Source organism: Schistocerca piceifrons, chromosome 5 (assembly GCF_021461385.2).
Source record: "Schistocerca piceifrons isolate TAMUIC-IGC-003096 chromosome 5, iqSchPice1.1, whole genome shotgun sequence".
In the NCBI taxonomy this organism is placed as follows: Eukaryota; Metazoa; Arthropoda; class Insecta; order Orthoptera; family Acrididae; genus Schistocerca; species Schistocerca piceifrons.
Genome location: NC_060142.1, coordinates 625,824,001 through 625,845,949, shown reverse-complemented (window position 1 = coordinate 625,845,949; position 21,949 = coordinate 625,824,001). Strand labels below are relative to the sequence as shown.

At 38.1% G+C, this 21,949-nt stretch overlaps 1 protein-coding gene across 3 annotated transcripts in view; it reads right to left on the bottom strand.

Annotated features, from left to right (window-relative positions):
• Positions 1-21,949, bottom strand: part of LOC124798606 (enhancer of mRNA-decapping protein 3) — a 99,531-nt gene that overhangs the window by 38,868 nt on the left and 38,714 nt on the right. The gene's annotated exons all lie outside the window — the stretch shown is intronic.

Genomic DNA, 21,949 nt, shown 5'->3' with positions numbered 1-21,949 from the left:
TCAGAAGTCCAAATGCAGTGGCCTCATTTAAAAATCGTACTTGTATAAAACACTCACCTTATAATTTCTTCAATTTAGCAGACAGCTATTAGAATTGGCAACTGTTAGACTCTTCTCACTTTTATTTGATAAACACTTATATCTCGTACTGTGTTTTTATCACATACTGCTGATAACAAATGTGCACTTGTGAGCATTAATTTATTCCAGTTTCTCTCTGTTCAAGACAATGTTGCTGATGTGAGCTGCATTGTAAACAGCATCACAATAATCTTTATCATACCACAGTATTTGCCTTAGGCTAAAGTTTGCCTTCGTTAGGGAACCATGGAAGAAAACTAAGCAATTTTTTGGTCTGCCAAACTTGAATCGGTGAATGTTCCTCATACATGTAACTTTGGCCTGTAAGTTTATTTAAGAGGAGAAATCTAAATTAATTATCACAATTGCAAACATTTCTTTAATCATCCGAAAGATGACATCTGACTGCTGAAAAGAAATAATCATGGATAGAATCTGTTTCCTACATTTGCAACCGTCTTTGCCTATTTACAAGGCAGTTAAGTTCTAGTTTTTCTGTTACTGCTTTTCACATTATTAATTATAGCTTGAACTGTAATGTAAACTCTTCAATTAGGCTGAGCAATATTAGACTTGGCCATTAAAATCAAACATCTATGACAGTACATTAGAATACCACACAAAACTGCACAATTTAACTTCTGAATTAATTTTCTGATTTTTTTTTTTTTGATCTTGCCGTTGGTGGGGAGGCTTGCGTGCCTCAGCGATACAGATAGCCGTACTGTAGGTGCAACCACAACGGAGGGGTATCTCTTGAGAGGCCAGACAAACGTGTGGTTCCTGAAGAGGAGCAGCCTTTTCAATGGTTGAAGGGACAACAGTCTGGATGATTGCCTGATCTGGCCTTGTAACACTAACCAAAATGACCTTGCTGTGCTGGTACTGCGAATGGCTGAAAGCAAGGGGAAACTACAGCCATAATTTTTCCCGAGGGCATGCAGCTTTATTGTATGGTTAAATGATGATAGCGTCCTCTTGGGTAAAATATTCCGGAGGTAAAATAGTCACCCTTTTGGATCTCCGGGCGGGGACTACTCAGGAGGACGTCATCAGGAGAAATGAAACTGGTGTTCTACAGATCGGAGCATGGAATGTCAGATCCCTTAATCGAGCAGGTAGGTTAGAAAAATTTAAAAAGGGAAATGGATATGTTAAAGATAGATATAGTAGGAATTAGTGAAGTTCGTTGGCAGGAGGAACAAGACTTTTGGTCAGGCGAATACAGGGTTATAAATACAAAATCAAATAGGGGTAATGCAGGAGTCGGTTAATAATGAATAACAAAATAGATGAGTGTGGGTAAGCTACAACAAACAGCACAGTGAACGCATTATTGTGGCCAAGATAGACACGAAGCCCACGCCTACTACAGTAGTACGAGTTTATTTGCCAACTAGCTCTGCAGATGATGATGAAATTGAAGAAATTTATGATGAAATAAGAGAAATTATTCAGATAGTGAAGGGAGACGAAAATTTAATAGTCATAGGTGACTGGAATTCGGTAGTAGGAAAAGGGAGAGAAGGAAACATAGTAGGTGAATATGGATTGGGGCTAAGAAATCAAAGAGGAAGCCATTTGGTAGAATTTTTCACAGAGCACAACTTAATCACAGCTAACACTTGGTTCAAGAATCATAAAAGAAGGTTGTATACATGGAAGAAGCCTGGAGATACTGACAGGTTTCATATAGATTATATAATGGTAAGACAGAGATTTAGGAACCAGGTTTTAAATTGTAAGACATTTCCAGGAGCAGATGTGGACTCTGACCACAACCTATTGGTTATGAACTGTAGATTAAAACTGAAGAAACTGCAAAAGCGTGGGAATTTAAGGAGATGGGACCTGGATAAACTGAAAGAACCAGAGGTTGTACAGAGTTTCAGGGAGAGCATAAGGGAACAATTGACAGGAATGGGGGAAAGAAATTCAGTAGAAGAAGAATGGGTAGCTTTGAGGAATGGAATAGTGAAGGCAGCAGAGGATCAAGTAGGTAAAAAGACGAGGGCTAGTAGAAATCCTTGGGTAACAGAAGAGATACTGAATTTAATTGATGAAAGGAGAAAATACAAAAACGCAGTAAGTGAAGCAGGCAAAAAGGAATACAAACATCTCAAAAATGAGATTGACAGGAAGTGCAAAATGGCTAAGCAGGGGTGACTAGAGGACAAATGTAAAGATGTAGAGGCTTATCTCACTAGGGGTAAGATAGATACTGCCTACAGAAAAATTAAAGAGACCTTTGGAGAAAAGAGAACCACTTATATGGATATCAAGAGCTCAGATGAAAACCCAGTTCTAAGCAAAGAAGGGAAAGCAGAAAGGTGGAAGGAGTATATAGAGGGTCTATACAAGGGTGACGTACTTGAGGACAATATTACGGAAATGGAAGAGAATGTAGATGAAGATTAAATGGGAGATACGATACTGCGTGAAGAGTTTGACAGAGCACTTAAAGACCTGAGTCGAAACAAGGCCCCGGGAGTAGACAACATTACATTAGAACTACTGACGGCCTTGGGAGAGCCAGTCCTGACAAAACTCTACCATCTGGTGAGTAAGATGTATGAGACAGGTGAAATACCCTCAGACTTCAAGAAGAATATATTAATTCCAATCCCAAAGAAAGCAGGTACTGACAGACGTGAAAATTATCGAACCATCAGTTTAATAAATCACGGATGCAAAATACTAACACAAATTCTTTACAGACGAATGGAAAAACTAGTAGAAGCCAACCTCGGGGAAGATCAGTTCGGATTCCGTACAAACACTGGAACACGCGAGGCAATACTGACCTTACGACTTATCTTAGAAGAAAGATTAAGGAAAGGCAAACCTATGTTTCTAGCATTTGTAGACTTAGAGAAAGCTTTTGACAATGTTGACTGGAATACCCTCTTTCAAATTCTAAAGGTGGCAGGGGTAAAATACAGGGAGCGAAAGGCTATTTACAATTTGTACAGAAACCAGATAGCAGTTATAAGAGTCGAGGGACATGAAAGGGAGGCAGTAGTTGGGAAGGGAGTGAGACAGGGCTGTAGCCTCTCCCCGATGTTGTTCAATCTGTATATTGAGCAAGCAGTAAAGGAAACAAAAGAAAAATTCAGAGTAGGTATTAAAATAATGGAATGTAGTCGAATTAAGTCGGGTGATGCTGAGGGAATTAGATTAGGAAATGAAACACTTAAAGTAGTAAAGGAGTTTTGCTATTTGGGGAGCAAAATAACTGATGATGGTCGAAGTAGAGAGGATATAAAATGTAGACTGGCAATGGCAAGGAAAGCTTTTCTGAAGAAGAGACATTTGTTAACATCGAGTATAGATTTAAGTGTCAGGAAATCATTCCTGAAAGTATTTGTATGGAGTGTAGCCATGTATGGAAGTGAAACATGGATGATAAATAGTTTGGAAAGAAGAGAATAGAAGCACTCGAAATGTGGTGCTACAGAAGAATGCTGAAGATTAGATGGGTAGATCACATAACTAATGAGGAAGTATTGAATAGGATTGGGGAGAAGAGAAGTTTGTGGCACAACTTGACCAGAAGACGGGATCGGTTGGTAGGACATGTTCTGAGGCATCAAGGGATCACCAATTTAGTATTGGAGGGCAGCGTGGAGGGTAAAAATCGTAGAGGGAGACCAAGAGATGAATACACTAAGCAGATTCAGAAGGATGTAGATTGCAGTAGGTACTGGGAGATGATGAAGCTTGCACAGGATAGAGTAGCATGGAGAGCTGCATCAAACCAGTCTCAGGACTGAAGACCACAACAACAACAACATGGTATCTCTTCTCTTTAAAGATAGTGACAATTTTCTTTCTCACTAAAAAAAAAAACCACTCACAAAACAAACAAAAACAGAATCACACTCCTCTATCAAATAAATCAGGTAGCCATAAGCTTAAACCTCACTGTATCGGCAAAAGTAAAAGCTGGAGATGTTTCAAGCATGTAAACATGTCATTACAGATGACTTACATGCATTCCAAGATTAAATGCATGACAGTTTCAAGAAGAGTTTGTTCACTCAGTGACAAAGCTGAGAGAAGAAGCACTGCTAATTCTTTATCACTGTCCAGTTCATGCACCTACTGATGTCTCTCTGTCAGAAGATAAAAAAATAAAAACTGTTTTTGCCCAAACACACAATGGTATTAATTCAGCCTCCAGATCAGGACTTCATAAACATATTTAACACTCATCATCACTGTGAACTGCTCACACACGAATAATAAATTTAGATGAGGAAATGAAAATGTCCTTTAAATCTGAAGACTGCTGCAATATTCAGCAGACCTGTCATGATGAATCATCAATCTGACCACTACTAAGAATTGCCACAACAATGGTTCCTCCGAAGGAAATGCAGCAGAAGAAGAATTTAGTGATGTAGTGACACAGGTTTCAACATCAATGATATCAGGTCTGCACATGGAGTTCTGTAGTGCAGTAACGATTTTTAGACTTTAACCACAGGGCGGTCAATGAGGAATCAATTTCAGAGATCATACAAGACAAAGACATTGCTGATGCTGTACAGAATGAGAGGGGTAAAGCAGACACAGGTGATGATTACAAAGATGAAAACAATGAAGGTGCTCCCAGTACACCTAAAACATTGGGTAATATAACTAAAATGATTAGGCCCACATGGAGTGAGAGAAACTGAACCAAAACTGTATTCAGTTGTGGCATTTGATCAACATAAAAACAATACACACAAAAGAAAATGCTTGAAACGGCCTGCTGAAGAAATCTTACCAACTTCTTTAAAGCAGTGGAAAAATGAACTTACAGTAGCTTGGATACAGTGTTGTTAATTGTGACTCACATTCTAATGTATTTTATCCACCATAGAGCAGTACAGTATTTTATTTGAACTACTGTACTGTTCTTGGTTGGACAACATTTGAGTCAAGTTTGTCAAATTTCTGTATTTGTTAAGGCTTTTAAACATTTTTTTTTTAATTTAAACATTGTACATTATATAATTAAGTATAACACTGCATTATGTGCTTTTTTAATCCTTGGCATTCTGTAGCTCACTCTAGTTTATTTTGTTAAGCTATAAAAGGGGGGTCATACATTTTTCCTGACAACAGCATTAGAGCAAGCCTATACTGTACCTTTTAATTCGATTTTGAATGACATAACTAATTTAAGATTAAGAAACATCAAATGAGAGAGATTTTGTTTCTCTTTTTAAAACCTCACTGATAATTCTGATAAAAATACTATAACAAAAATAGTAATTTTTGAAAATATTACATACCTAGTTACATAAAAAATCTACTCACCAAACAGGGGCAGGGGGAAAATATGTAAAGGTAGAAATTTTCAATCCTTCAGAGCCAGTGGCTCCTCATTCTGATAGAAGGGTAAGGAACAGGATTGAAGGAAAATGACTGGTTAGGTTTAGGAAATGTGAAGAGTTCAGAAAAATCACCCAGAACCCCAGATGTGGGAAGACTTACCAGACAGGATGAGAAGGAAAGACCAATTGTTGGGGACGGCACTGGACGAGACAGAAAAACCTGAGAGCTTAAAGGTGGAAGGTAGGGCAAGAAGCAAGACACACATTACTGAAAAAACACCATACAAGAGTTAATAAGAGCAGAAATCTAAGTGCATTGTATGTGGTTGAGGTAGAGGATGGGAAAAAATAGACATGTCAGAAAATAAAAGATACAGAAAACTAAAGCAGAATGAAGAAAAAGTGGTTACTGAGAAGAAATGTTGAGATCAAAGAAATTAACATAAATTAATGCCAATTAGGTGACACGAACCAAGGACATGTTGTAATGCCAGTTCCCACCTGGGGGACTTTTCTGAACTCTCCCCATTTCCTAAATCTCACCAGTCCTTTTCCTTCACCCCTTTCTCTTCCCCTTCAACCCTTCTCCAAAAGAAGGAGCCACTGGCTCAAAAAGCTTGGAAATTTCAATACCTTTATATTTGTTTTCTCCTGCTGCCGCTTGTGGGTAGATTTATGTATCCAATTACATTATATTTTTAATAAAAATATTTTGCATGACAACTCTCACACGTACATAAAAATTATTTTCTCTTGCTAGTAAATACATATGAAGCGTAAAATTTCTCTTAAAAATATCGTGTGCAGAAAGAAGTAACCACAGTCAGTCAGAGTCTCTCTCTCTCTCTCTCTCTCTCTCTCTCTCTCTCTCTCTCTCTCTCTCTCTCACACAGACACACACATACACAGTACCAGAGAATGACAGACATGGATTTCAAGATGATGGGTCACATCTGAAAATTTAGAGCACAATGCTGAGTAGCCATACACGGCAAATTTAACAAATAATCTCGAAAATTCTTCAACTACCATGACATAATGAAGGAATAATCTTGTAATAAGTTATTTACTGAAAGTATGAGCATAAAGTGTGCAGGGGAGGAATTGAAGGAAAGTGTGTGAAGTTTGCATTAACATCTATCACATTAACACGGGCTAAGATACAGGAACTTAGGGATTACTGCTGATGTTCCAATGTTAAACTGATAGCAGATGACACTGTAATTCTGAAATCCATACATTGTGCCAGAAGTCTATACAACATAACCACAGATGGGTCAATTATCACACAGAAAACTATTTTTCAGTCTCTTGAGTCGTCAATATGCAAAGGGAACCTGATTTTTTTTTTTTTTTTTTTTTTGGAGCAATTGGTAACTGGTGATGAAATATGGAGTTTCTGAGCACAATCCAGCCCGAGTGGTGGACTTCAATATCTCATTGGCCACAGAGTGTTGACTAAGCATGTCTTCCATAAGAAGTTTCTGTAACAGGGACAGACAGGCCTGGGAAAGAAGTGGGAAGTGTGAGATATGTGCATGTTCCCCCTGATACTGCCAAAAGCGAGATTCCTCACTGTAATAAAGCACCCAGGAGAAAGATTACAGTTACTAAAACAGTTTCTGCGAAAGCAAATCAAAGCACCCCCACCTCATCCTTTCACCAACTTCATCTAAGTGCCACCTCTACAAAATTTCTTTTTCCATGTTTCAAACTAGTCAGATCATCATTTCAAATCTTCTAAGTTGAGCAGGATTAATTATTTTTAGATTTTAAAAGCACTGATACAAACTATGGCAAGTGAAACACCGGAAATGATAATTCGAGCTCAGCAATGTTACTTTAAAGATTATTAGGCATACATGGAAACATCTGTAAAACAATTTATCCTCAATTTTCAGAAATATCTTTTGATTTATAAAGTCTCTGAAGCTAAATCACAGACATAATGAAGCATGTTGAAATTATCATTGTGTGTTGTTCTCTTCCGTCTGAAGACTGGTTTGATGCAACTCCCCGGTTTGTCCATCCTGTGCGATCCTCTTCAACTCTACTTAACTACTGCAACCTACATCCACTTGAACCTGCTTACTGCTGTCAAGCCTTGGTCTCCTCTTCAAATTTTTTCTTTTCCCTCTCCTTCTCCTTCTCCCCTCCTCCCATTACCTAACCAATAACTCCTTGATGCCTCCAGATTTGTCCTTATCAACAGATCTCTTATTTATACAGGTCGTCCCACTATTTTCCTTTTACTCAGTCTGATTCAGTACCTTCTATTCAATTACTAAATCTACCCATCTAATCTTCAGCATTCTTCTGTAATACCACATTTCAAAAGCTTCTATTCTATTCTCACCTTTACTGCTTACTGTCAACATTTTGCTTCGGTACACGGCTATACTCAAGACAAATGCCTTCTGAAAAGACTTCTTAACATTTAAATTTATATCTGATGTTAACAAAATTCTCTTTTTTATAAATGCTTTTCTTGCTATTGCTAGTCTGTAATTTATACTCTCTTTACTTCAGTCCAAACAGCAGAACTTACGACAAAGCAAGTCGGAGCCATTCTCTTGTTCTTATATCACCACTGACAGTAAATACAAATTAGCTACTTTATTATTCAAACAAAGAATCTTGAAGTCTAACTGTCCACAGTGTAATTTCCACATTAATAAATCTTACAGCCCAACTGGTTTACACAGAAATAATTATTATGAATAAATATTCATGATTTGGGACTCTCAGATGTCATGTGGAGATAGAATTTAGAGTGATCTGGAAAGTGGCTCTGACTGAAGCAACGTCCTTCATCCGAAAGCCCTCATACCTATCTTCTCAGAAAACATTTCATTTTTTCCACAAAACTTCCTATTTCCTACGTTATTTGTCATCAAAATTTTGCATAGTTTGGAATGTTCCATTTTTGACTGGTGCTTATTTCCAGAACTCAGAGCCATAGTTTTGAAGCCCTGATTTTTCAGATTTGAGAAACATCCACTTGCACTATGTCAGCTAGCTCATTGTTCAATCTAGAAAATTCCATATTTTAGCCATTTCTAGCATTAACTGTGGAACCCCATGGGAGTAAACAGAGTGTTCACAACATAGTCCACATAAATTTGACAATTTTCCCGTTTTGAACCCATAGTTAAACCACATTACGCCTTCATTTAATGTAACTCCATATCCACTAATTTTGCTAGCTTTACTGTTATAAAGTAAAATATAACAAAGACTTTTATTCACCTGCACATCTGTAAATAGTAGTAACAATGCTTCAGGCAGTTCGTGGTTTGCATTCTTTTCGTCAACATCTTTATGAACAGATCTATCAGTCATTCCTGGGTTAGTTATCAATGTGCAAACATTTAAGTGTAAATGTTTTTGTGAAAATTTTGAGTCGATCTGGGTTAAGTAATCAATTAGTTAACATCTATGATCACTCCAAAGTTGAAGCATACCACTGGTCAGCTAAATGATTCCAGTCAAATATACTGATAGGATGAGAACAATATAAGGAAAAGCCAGATCATTACTCACTGCAAAGACGACATGTTGAGCTGAAGACAGGCACAGCGAAAAGACACTTACACATTAGCTTTCAGCCAAAGCCCCTGTCAGAAAAGGAAAAACAAACACACACACACACACACACACACACACACACACACACACAGTCTCCAGCAGCTCAGATCAGAATGCAAATGTCATGTAGAACATAAGTAGCAATTTGTGAGGGGTTGAGGAAGGAATAGCAGGGTACAGCAGCAGGGAGATGACAGCATTGTATAGCGGAATGTGCAAGGATTAGACTACTGCCAACAGGCACAGCATCAGAGGCTGTGGGGAAGGGAGGGAGGGGATTTTGTGTGTGTGTGTGTGTGTGTGTGTGTGTGTGTGTGTGGGGAGGGGGGGGGGGGGTGAAAAAGGAGAGGAGCAGGCAAGGGAAAAGACGGACAGGCACATTGGTAGAGGGTGGCACACAAAGGTCGGAGACGCGAACAGACAGGAGGTGACAGGATAGAGGGGGTGGAAACTGTAATATCTCTTTATATTCGATGAATTATTCTGATACAATTCTACTCTTGAATGACGTTTACAAATTTTCTATCTTCATACTCGCAGAATCCATGCGCAAAATAGTATCATACAATAGCTATGCCATGAGCGCATAATTATTCTTTGTGGTACTCTTTCTGGGGGTTGTTAGAAAAAAAAAAAAAGCTTCCGAGATTGTCTTCGTGCCGATTAGCCTGAGCTTGGTTTGAAGAATTGTAATTTGAATATTGAGATTTATGACAAAAGATAACTGAGACGAAATTGTATGATTAAAAGGGAAATATACATATATACTGCTCCTTCATACAAAAGGTGTGTATTTGACATTTGAGAATTAATGATATTCATCGATATATTGTGTAGTTGTTAATCAGAAGGGAACTTCCGAAAGACTGGATATGAACCTGCATTTAATAATCCAAGAGCTCCATTACTTCTTCGGAAGGTTAAACTTCATCAAAGCCAAATATCCGCTTGATCTGAGGTTTTCCGACTGATTATACAACGCTCCCAAAAATTACGAGGCATTTTATTTGTACAGATTAGCAGACTGCTGCAAAGCATGAGCCACCAGAGAAGAAGAATTATTGCCTGATTTCATTCTAACAAGTAAAGTTTCTGAATCATTTTGAGTGAATGAGCTATGACTGTGTTTCATATTATGAATGACTGATTGCTCGAACGAATTGAGAGCTACATAATCACGTAGATAGGACGAAAAATTACAGTGGCGCCAGTGTGACAGGACTCTCTTGGGTTGTTATATAATATATGTATTTTCTGTTTCATGAAAACCAACGAGAACGAGAGGTAACTAATCTGAAGAGAAATTCGGTGCCCATATTAAAAGATTGCTGATACCAAGGAACGATTTCAACTATTGGACAACACTAAGACTACAGAACAAGGCCAAAGAAATCTATTTTTTTTTTCCTGTAGTTAAAATAGTTTGAAATCAATTTAGAAAGAACTTTTTTCCAGATAGTGGTTAGATTGTAGAACTGTATATTGTGTGATTTTCGTATCTGGACATTGAACTTTATACCATCTGTGAAGTAATTTGAAAGTTAAGTGTGTCTACAACAGTAAATTTGAAACTGTATTTAGTGATTAGAACCTGATATTGACAGTTATTTAATGGTATTGACTAGAGCGGCATTTAAAATGTCATTGAATCAGCAACGAGACATGCAACAGCCTTCAGCTGTTTGCGCAGAAGCAGAGGCCACGGATAGCAATTCTGAGACTGTTGTGGCTAGCGGTAGCAATATAAATAATCCTGCTGGTTCAGAAAACATTCATACAACAGCTGATCAGAGGGTTGTTAACACATTATTTGTTATTATGCAACAGTTGTCTCTATTAGCCGAAGGCCAAGCGGAGGTAAAACGAGACTTATCCGTTACACAAAATGAACTCCAAAATCAATTAGCCGAAAATCAAACAGAATTACAAAATCAATTAAGAGCAACCTTTACTTAATGAGATCAGAGATTAAATACCCAGACACAGGAAATAAAAGAACAGGCAGAAAGTACCGAACAGAATCTTATTGCTCAAATTGAGCAGGTCCGCCAACAATGCCAAGAAAACAATAGTAAATTAAAGGCGGAACTAACCGAATATGTATCCGTCAAAATTGACACGATACAAAAACAAGTAGAATTGTTTCCTCAAGTAATACAAGCTCAAGAGGACACACAGTGTTCCGTAGCTATGATACCAGAAATTATAGAATCACAAGATAATCTAAAGAAGCAATTTGACGAAGTGAAGGAAAAACAGACGACAGTGGAACATAGAATGAATGTACTTGCGGGAAAGTTTTCAGAAATGACATTAGAGCGGCAAAATTTTCCTTCGGAAACGATAGAAGAAACTGTGAAAGTAGCTTTACAGTCAATTTCGGAGAGTTCCGAGGAGAATTTTTTCAACAAAGGGTTAAAGGAAGTTCGTGAACAACTTGGCAAAGAATTCTCGCGTTGGAAAGGAAATATCGAAAGACCACTAAATCTCTCGCAGGAGGATTTACGAGGTGCGTTCAAGTTCTAAGGCCTCCGATTTTTTTTCTAATTAACTACTCACCCGAAATCGATGAAACTGGCATTACTTCTCGACGTAATCGCCCTGCAGACGCTGCAGACGTACACATTTTTCACAACGCTGACGCCATGATTCCATGGCATCGGCGAAGGCTTCTTTAGGAGTCTGTTTTGACCACTGGAAAATCGCTGAGGCAATAGCAGCACGGCTGGTGAATGTGCGGCCACGGAGAGTGTCTTTCATTGTTGGAAAAAGCCAAAAGTCACTAGGAGCATGAGAAATCACTTCAAAGTTGTTATCACGAAGAAACTGTTGCGTAACATTAGCTCGATGTGCGGGTGCGTTGTCTTGGTGAAACAGCACACGCGCAGCCCTTCCCGGATGTTTTTGTTGCAGTGCAGGAAGGAATTTGTTCTTCAAAACATTTTCGTAGGATGCACCTGTTACCGTAGTGCCCTTTGGAACGCAATGGGTAAGGATTACGCCCTCGCTGTCCCAGAACATGGACACCATCATTTTTTCAGCACTGGCGGTTACCCAAAATTTTTTTGGTGGCGGTGAATCTGTGTGCTTCCATTGAGCTGACTGGCGCTTTGTTTCTGGATTGAAAAATGGCATCCACGCCTCATCCATTGTCACAACCGACGAAAAGAAAGTCCCATTCATGCTGTCGTGCGTCAACATTGCTTGGCAACATGCCACACGGGCAGCCGTGTGGTCGTCCGTCAGCATTCGTGGCACCCACCTGGATGACACTTTTCGCATTTTCAGGTCGTCATGCAGGATTGTGTGCACAGAACCCACAGAAATGCCAACTCTGGAAGCGATCTGTTCAACAGTCATTCGGCGATCCCCCAAAACAATTCTCTCCACTTTCTCGATCATGTCGTCAGACCGGCTTGTGCGAGCCCGAGGTTGTTTCGGTTTGTTGTCACACGATGTTCTGCCTTCATTAAACTGTCGCACCCACGAACGCACTTTCGACACATCCATAACTCCATCACCACGTCTCCTTCAACTGTCGATGAATTTCAATTGGTTTCACACCACGCAAATTCAGAAAACGAATGATTGCACGCTGTTCAAGTAAGGAAAATGTCGCCATTTTAAGTATTTAAAACAGTTCTCATTCTCGCCGCTGGCGGTAAAATTCCATCTGCCATACCGTGCTGCCATCTCTGGGACATATTGGCAATGAACGCGGCCTCATTTTAAAACAATGCGCATGTTTCTATCTCTTTCCAGTCCGGAGAAAAAAAAACGGAGGCCTTAGAACTAGAATGCACCTCGTAGAAACAGCGAGAAGTAGGAAACAAAAATCTCAATCTGCGCGTGACATTCCGTCCACGTCAAGATCCGATGTAGATAGAACTGGAACGTTACAAGTTAGATTCGATATAACGGATAGCCACAGGGAAGAGTATGACCAGGATGATTTTTGGAATCGTAGTACCGTTGAGGAAAAGATGATTAAACAGAGACAATTTCAAATCTTTAACCCCGACAAAAAGAATGTTCACCCTGTAGTCTTTATTTGAAGTTTCAGAGGTCTATTTCCACAATCTTGGACAGAATGGCAAAAGATTAGTTTTGTATCTGGATATATACAAGGATCAGGAGCATTGTGGGCATCCGAACAAACATCTGCTTGTAAATGTTATAAAGAATTTGAGCAGGCTTTTTTAGCAAAATATTGGTCTGCTGGAATACAAGAAAGACTTAGGCAGGAAGTATTATATCCTGAGCCTTTCTCATTTTCTAGAGGATCTCTAAAGAGATATTTTGAGAAATACATTAATAAATCTTTGTATTGGGATGTACCGATTCCTTTGCCGGATATACTTAGGATACTCAAGTCCAGACTACCCACCAGTATAAGGAATCAGCTGTTATATATAAATGATAAGGATATAGACTCATTTATACTACGCTTGATCATATTGATATAACTGAGGAGGACAATAAAAGGGCAAGAGAAATGTCATATCAAAGAAGAGTAATAGAAGCGAATCTGAGCTGCAACTCGAATGAGAATGGCAGTAATGGTAGCAGTAACAATAATCATAACCAACTACACTCTCCGAGGAGACTTAGAAATGGACAAAATGCAAACAATAATTATTACCATAATGGAAACTTTAGTAATGGTGCAGCGAGGAGCTATTTTAGGAACAATAGGAATTTTAATCGATATAATCCAATGTATGGCAACACAAGACAGTTCTACCAACACCAGCAGAACAACAATAATAATTACACGAATCAGGCAAGACAATATAGACAGAATTCACCACAACAACCGATAATCACTGAAGTAGCTGAAGAGACAAATACCATTCGGACCAACAATCAGTCAAACTAAACATGACCGCATCGTGCCCCGGAGGAGCGGTCATGGGACCAGTTAGGGGTGAAACAGTAAAATTACAATTGTTAAGATATAATGATGGTGAGCTGTTGACTGAAAAGTTAACAAAGGATTTCATAACGTGTCATAATGACAGATCGAGTGTTCTGGTATCTGAAGTATTTGTTGAAATAGAGGAAGTTCCAACGAATGTGATATTAGACACTGCCACTTCCACCAATGTCATCTCAGGCGCTCTTTTTAGGAGAATTATTAGGAAAAAGAAGGTACCAACTTTGCCAGTACAGAACTGCAAAATCATCGGAGCTGTTGGAGCACGCTCTCACAATGTCAAAATACAAACACAATTAGAGATGAAAATGGGAAATGTAGCGATAAAATGCACATTCCTTGTAGTGGAGAAGTTATTAGTGGACTGTATTCTTGGTATTGGGAGTATGCAGGAGTACGATTGTCAGACTGATTTTTTGGAAGGAATAGCTAAATTTAGATTAAATGGAGAAGAGATAGCACTGGCTTTAAATAGAAAGGAAACGGTGCATGAGAAATATTGTCGCGGTGCCATAATTCAATTAATGGACACTACAAATGGTCGTTGGAAGCAGCTTTCAAAGGATTTGATACAACAGGAGGACTTTAACCAAACAACGATAAAAGCTAGTGAATCAAATCAGCTTACCGGAGAACAAAGGCAGCAGCTTCATTATTTGTTAGAGGCATATGAAGAGATTTTTGATGAGAAACTAGGAATTATTAAAGGGTATATTTGTCACCTACAAGTGAAGCCACATCAGACTTACTGTTACACGCACTATCCGATCCCCTGGCATTTAAAACAATCTGTTCAAAGGGAGATAAATAGAATGTTAGAACGGAACTTGATTGAGCCATCAGCTAGTCCATATTGTTCTCCGCTCTTAGTCGTTCCAAAACCTGGAGGCAACGTAAGATTAGTTCTGGATGCGAGAGAGATTAATAAAATAATAGTACCTGTAAGAAATCACCCGGAAAATATAGATGAATTAATTCAAAATTTCCAGGATGTTTCATACTTAACTAGTGTTGATTTGAGAAGTTCGCACTGGCAGGTCCAAATGGATGAAGAATCTAGGAAATATACCGCATTTATCTATTCTGGGAGAAGTTATCAATTTAGAGTTGTCCTGTTCGGACTTAATATTAGTGCTGGAATATTTATTTCAGCGTTGGATTATGTTCTTGGACCAGAATTGCGTAGTCGTATAACTGTGTTTGTTGATGACTTATTAATAGCCACGAAAACATGGGAAGAGCATTTTCATATTTTGGAAAGCATTTTTGCTGTTTTCAAGAAAACCGGAATTACAGTAAACTTACAAAAGTCTCATTTTGCTTTACCACAAATTAAGTTCTTTGGACATATGATAGATGCGAAAGGTATCCTGCCTATCGAGAAGAAGATAAGTGCAATTCGAAATTTTCCATACCCACGGAATAAAAGACAGCTGAAGGGCTTTATAGGTATGGCATCACTCTTCCGTCATTTCATAAAGACTCAAGCCATGAATTCTAAGGCATTAAACTGGCTTCTATGGAAGGATGTGCCATGGCAATGGACTGAAGAATGTGAACTAGCTTTTCGAGACATTAAAGACCAACTTGTTAACGCATCCTTATTATATCACCCTGATATGAATTGTGAGTTCTGTCTGTCCACGGATTCATCGGATGTTGGATTAGGTGCTTGTCTCTTCCAAATAAGGAAAATAAAAGGGGTACCAACATTCTGTCCGATAGCATTTGCTAGTCGAGTGTTATCGCCCTGTGAAAGAGCCTATACGACCACAGAACTTGAAGCACTTGTAGTTATCTGGGCATTCAAGAAGTTTAAATATTATTTATATGGTTCGAAAACGACTGTGTATTGTGATCATCAATCACTAACCTTTTTGCAAACATGTAAATTATTACATCCCAGACTGTCACGTTGGACAATGACACTACAACAGTACCAATTTAAAATTATTCATGTGTCTGGCAAAGAAAATATTATTGCGGATGCACTGTCAAGATCCCCAGAAGGTTTAACGCCGGAAATAGAATCAGTAAATACTTCAGATTTTCCAGTATTACTGTTGTAGGACAATATCTACAAGACTTATTATGTACATCTTTGTAGAGATATGGGAAATTTACAACGAAAAGACCCTCGATGGAAGAAGATAATTCAGCTAAAAGAACAACAAAATTCAAGGGCTAGTTTAGATCATTATAAATTAGTAAATGGAGTATTATTCTTCATATGTGGGAAGGACAACAATCCGTGGTGGTGTGTATGTATCCCAAAGGAATATGAGGAAAAATTAATTTGGTTTACCCACTTATCATGGGGACATTTTGGTGTAATTAAATGTGCCAATAAAATAGGAGCATACTGTTATTTTCCGAATATTCGGAGAAAAGTGCACCAAACAATACAAAACTGTTTACTCTGTCAAAAGGCAAAACCGGATAATAGAAGTAGTAAGCATGTTCTGCATTCAATTATTCCACGAGAGCCAAGGGCGTTAATTTTGTGTAATATCTGTGGCCCTCTCCCACGATCAAGAGGAGGAGTCAAATTCATTGTTGGATTCTTTGACGTGTTTACAAAATATGTAAAACTATATCCATTAAAGTGTGCTACTGCTAGAGCTGCTGTTGTGAGATTGGTGCATGACTATCTTCCACATGTAGGTTTACCGAAATCCATAATTACAGATAATGCCAGAATTTTTACCGGATTTAAATGGAAGCAAACATTAACACAGCTTGGTATTCGACAAATTTTGACATCATGTTACCATCCACAAGGTAGTCCAATAGAACGAGTTTTCCGAGAATTGAACCGATTTAAGCGTACATACTGTCACAGTAAACAAACATCATGGGCTGATTATTTGTCAGAATTTGAACAAATATTTAAAAACCTGACACGTACCTCAACTAACTTTACTCCAACAGAGTTTATGTTTAGTCAGATTGAAAAGAACTTTTGGATAAACCATCTGCCAAAGTATGAAGACCAGAATTTAAAATGGGAGGAAAAGATTCAACTCGCACTTGTCAATTTAACTAAAAAGGCAATACAACAGAAATTGACATATGATAAACGGATTCACCGGATTCAGACGTTTCATCTTGGAGGAAAGGTTTTATTGAGGCGACACATCCATTCCTCGAAACTGATCAAGAACATAAAGAAATGGAATCTTATTTATACCGGACCATATGTTATTGTAAATATACCAAATCCTGGATCATACTTGTTGGCATATCCCGAATCGAAAAGAATAAAGGGATTATTCCCCCATAATGATATTAAGAAATTTTTTGAAAGATCGTAGATCTGTGATTTAGAAGAATTTAGAGTGGAATTTGACTACGAGTCGAATGAGTATATAAATATCAAGATGTTTATGTTGTTTAGAGGGTAAGAGACAGTGAGATTACTCCTGTGATTGGTTAAGAGACAGTGAGATTACTCCTTTGATAGGTTAAGAGACAGTGAGATTACTCCTTTGATAGGTTAAGAGACAGTGAGATTACTCCTGTGATTGGTTAAGAGACAGTAAGATTACTCCTGTGATTGGTTAAGAGACAGTAAGATTACTCCTGTGATAGGTTAAGAGACAGTGAGATTACTCCTGTGATAGGTTAAGAGACAGTGAGATTACTCCTGTGATAGTTTAGCACAAAATTTTAAGATAGGTAGAAGAAATTGTTAATTACTAGTGTTTGTAAGTGTGGACTATGAGCAGAAGCCACAGTGATAGACAATGAAAGTGCATCAACATTTCCTCAAGACACGGCACTTGCGTGAGGATTGCGTGTGACACTTGAACAGTGCGGGATATGTAGGTAAATACGCTGTGTGTATGATGTGCGCTATTCGCGCGAGAAAACAAATGAACTGTGAAATGGAGCAACAGTCGATAATGTCACTGCTGCAAACAATTGAAGAAACTCACTGGTTGCGCGAGAGAAAATTATTATAATTTTTAGATTTTTCATTATGCCTTCTCTACCAGGAGAATTAATTTAAGAATATTAATTAACATTTTAAGAATAGCAGTTTGTGTGTTTCATATTATGGACATAATGGTTGAAATATATTTCCATAAATGTTCATGAGAGAATGAAGAAGATTCTGCGAGTGGCTGATTTGTTAAATGAACATATGTCATCATTAATGATATTTATTTGCAGGTGGATCTATAAATCAATTAATTATAAGAATAATGAAAATTTTTCAGAGAATATTTTTTCTAGAAATCATTCCTTTTGTGGACTCAGTGTCATATGCATATGTTTAAAATTTTTCATCTGGTGTAAACTTAAATTTTATCCATAATTTTGTAATTGAAAGCAAACCTCAGACAGATTCAATGCTCTACTTCCACCTGCACTATAACAAAACGAAGACTAGATTAAAAAAAATTTTTTTTGAGAGGAATACATTCGATATGAGCTACAACAAAATTTAAATGCCCACAGTCTATTTGGCAATGTTTTGGACAATCTGCAGTTGTAATGCAAAACAACTTTGATATTGAGGACTACAAAAAAATTCGCAATTATCAGGACTGATGGATGTTCCAGTCTAGTACAGATGGAAGAATATAAGAATCCACTCCGATTTTGAGTTCAACGATGAAATATGGAATTCGTTGCCTTAATCCACTCTCTTCCAGGGATTTATTCAGTCGGAACCTTTTCTTATCCCACTTTAAACCTGTTCCATGTTCACGTCCATGACCATCTATTCCTGAGATCATCTTGCTGTTTCTACGGCACATTACCAGCTTCTATCCTGTACCATAAGCCATCGCCTGTCCTCCGTACCACCTCAACCAAACGCTGTACGCCGCCTACCTGCTGTCCGTACCAAGTGTTCCTGTTCCATCAACTTCACAACAAGATCGCTGGCTACATCGTCGAAAGAAGAATTTTGAAAATTTTTTTGAGCAATATTGTAAAATTTTTTTGGCTATGAGGCACTTTTCCTTCGATCTAATATATCGAGCTTCTATATATTTCAAAATTACTGGATTTAGGCTTTCCTGTCTTCTTTAATAGCCGAGCTGGGGTCTATTCTTCCAGGTTTTCCAGGGTTTCCCCGTGAAGGCCAGTTCCCAAATGGGTAGACCTTTTTCGTAAATACACCAATCTACATATTCCCTGGTTATGTACTCGGGATGCGGGTATACCCCGGTACATGTAAAAGCTACAGCTTAGGTATTCTCCTAACTTACTGTCTTAACATGATACCCATACTCTCTATAGTAAAATTCTATTAATTCAAAATATTCCTCTTTTGAATAAACAACCCAACAAATTTTTCCTGTTAGCTCGCAAAGTGTATTATCATTAACTTTGCTCGCTGCGAGGGGCAATTGTAATATCTCTTTATATTCGATGAATTATTCTGATACAATTCTACCCTTGAATGACGTTTACAAATTTTCTATCTTCATACTCGCAGAATCCATGCGCAAAATAGTTTCATACAATAGCTATGCCATGAGCGCATAATTGTTCTTTGTAGTACTCTGTCTGGGGGTTGTTAGAAAAAAAAAAAAGCTTCTGAGATTGTCTTCATGCCGATTAGCCTGAGCTTGGTTTGAAGAATTGTAATTTGAATATTGAGATTTATGACAAAAGATAACTGAGACGAAATTTTACGATTAAAAGGGAAATATACATATATATTGCTCCTTCATACAAAAGGTGTGTATTTGACATTTGAGAATTAATGATATTCATCAATATATTGCATAGTTGTTAATCAGAAGGGAACTTCCGAAAGACTGGATACGAACCTGCATTTAATAATCCAAGAGCTCCATTACTTCTTCTGAAGGTTAAACTTCATCAAAGCCAAATATCCGCTTGATCTGAGGTTTCCGACTGATTATACAACGCTCCCAAAAATTACGAGGCATTTTATTTGTACAGATCATCAGACTGCTGCAAAGCACGAGCCTCCAGAGAAGAAGCATCATTGCCTGATTTCATTCTAACAAGTAAAATTTCTGAATCTTTTTGAGTGAATGAGCTATGACTGTGTTTCATATTATGAATGACTGATTGCTCGAACGAATTGAGAGCTACATAATCACGTAGATAGGAGGAAAAATTACAAAACTGTAGCATGGAGGGTGTGGGGACAAGTATGTTACCATATGTTGAGACCAGGACAATTTCGAGAGCAGAGAATGTGTTGTAAGGATAACTCCCATCTGCACAGTTCAGAACAGATGGTGGTGAAGGGAAGGATCCAAATGGCTCAGGTAGTGAAGCAGGCATTGAAATTAAGGATGTAATGTTTAGCTGCATGTTGTGCCGCAGAGTGGTCTACTTTGCTCTTTGCCACAGTTTGGCAGTGGCCGTTCATCCTGGTGGGCATCTGATTGGCAGTCACACCAATATAAAAAGCTGTGAAATGACTGCAGCAGAGCTAGCATATAACATGTTTGCTTTTCCCAGGTGACCTGGCCTCTGATGGGGAAGGATAAGCCTATGACAGGACTGGAATAGTAAGTGTCACTTCCAATCCCAACCCCCTGCCACAGGGATCACATCTCTGTGGAAGCCTCTGGTGCCGGATCCACCCAGTTCACCCACCCGGATCATTTAGCTAGAGACTTCTGCGTTTGTGTTATGGGTGCAGACTCAGTTACTACTGACAGTTCCATTTTAAGTAGACGGAACTGTGCTAGTCAATCACCATCTCTGTGTAAAGACCTTGTCTTTTCGTCAGTACAATTCCTTTAGGGCAAGTATATCATGAGTTGGTACTGTTTTCTGAATACAGTCAGAAGTTGTGAAACCACATGTGTCATCCCAGTATTTGTTCCAAGTCTTAATTTTGTTTTTAAGGGAATTTTAACAATATTGTCAGGTCAAGACCCCATCTCACTTAGGCGAACCAACTATTTCCTTCTTCCAACACCTTGTCACCCAACTCCCAAGTGACACTCATGTTTGGGATGCAACAAATCATCAAGTAACAATAAATGTGAAAAGATTTCAAGTTAACCACCATGGTGTTGCGTCCATCGTTTCACAATCAGGTTACTAAACCAAACAGTTTCAGAAACCATGATGTCAAGAGCAGCTGTTACCAAGGCCAAATAAATATAGGTCAGTACATTTACAAACACTACTTTAATTCTAGAGGCTCATTTCCTACTCTAATTCCCTCAGTATTGCCCAACTTACTTTGACTACATTTTGTTACCCACATTCTACTTTTGTTGATATTTATCTTATTACCTCTCTGTCCATCCTGTTCAACTGATCTTTGAAGGCCTTTGCACCTAAGACAATTAGTGCCATACGCAAACCTAAAAGTTTTTATTTCATATCCTTGAATTGATTTTCCAAATTTCTCTTTAGTTTCCTTCACTGCTTGTCCAATGTACAGGTTGTTGCAGCCCATCTCCAATGTTATTCAATATCTCAATCATTTCTCAACCAATGCTTTCCTTTGATGTTCTTCAAATCTTGTAACCGCTATTTGGTTTCTGTACAAGTTGTAAATAAACTAAAGCTTCTTGTATTTGACCCCTGGTAACTTCAGGATTTCAAATATCATATTCCTGTCAACATGTTCAAACACTTCCTCTGAATCTACACATGCTGTAAATGTTGGTTTGTCTAGCTTAAAATTGATGTGCTACGGTAAGTGTTATTGTATTGCTACATTTCTTCAGAACATAAAATGATCTTCCCTGAGGTTTATTTCTACCAGCTTTTCCACTCATCTTTAAATAACTGAAATCAGTATTTTTGCAACCATGACTTATTAAACTGATAGTTTGGTAATATTCATACCTGTCATCACCAGCTTTCTCTGGAACTGGTTTCATTATATTATTCTTGAAATCTGAGGTTTGCCTGTCTCAAACATCTTGCACATCAGGTGTAATAATTTTGTCATGGCTGGCTTTCCCATGGATATCTCTAGTTTGAAGGCATTTCATCTACTCAAGGTGCTTTGTTTCAAGTTGAGTTTTCCTCCTCAGTCAAATTATTCTTGCACTAT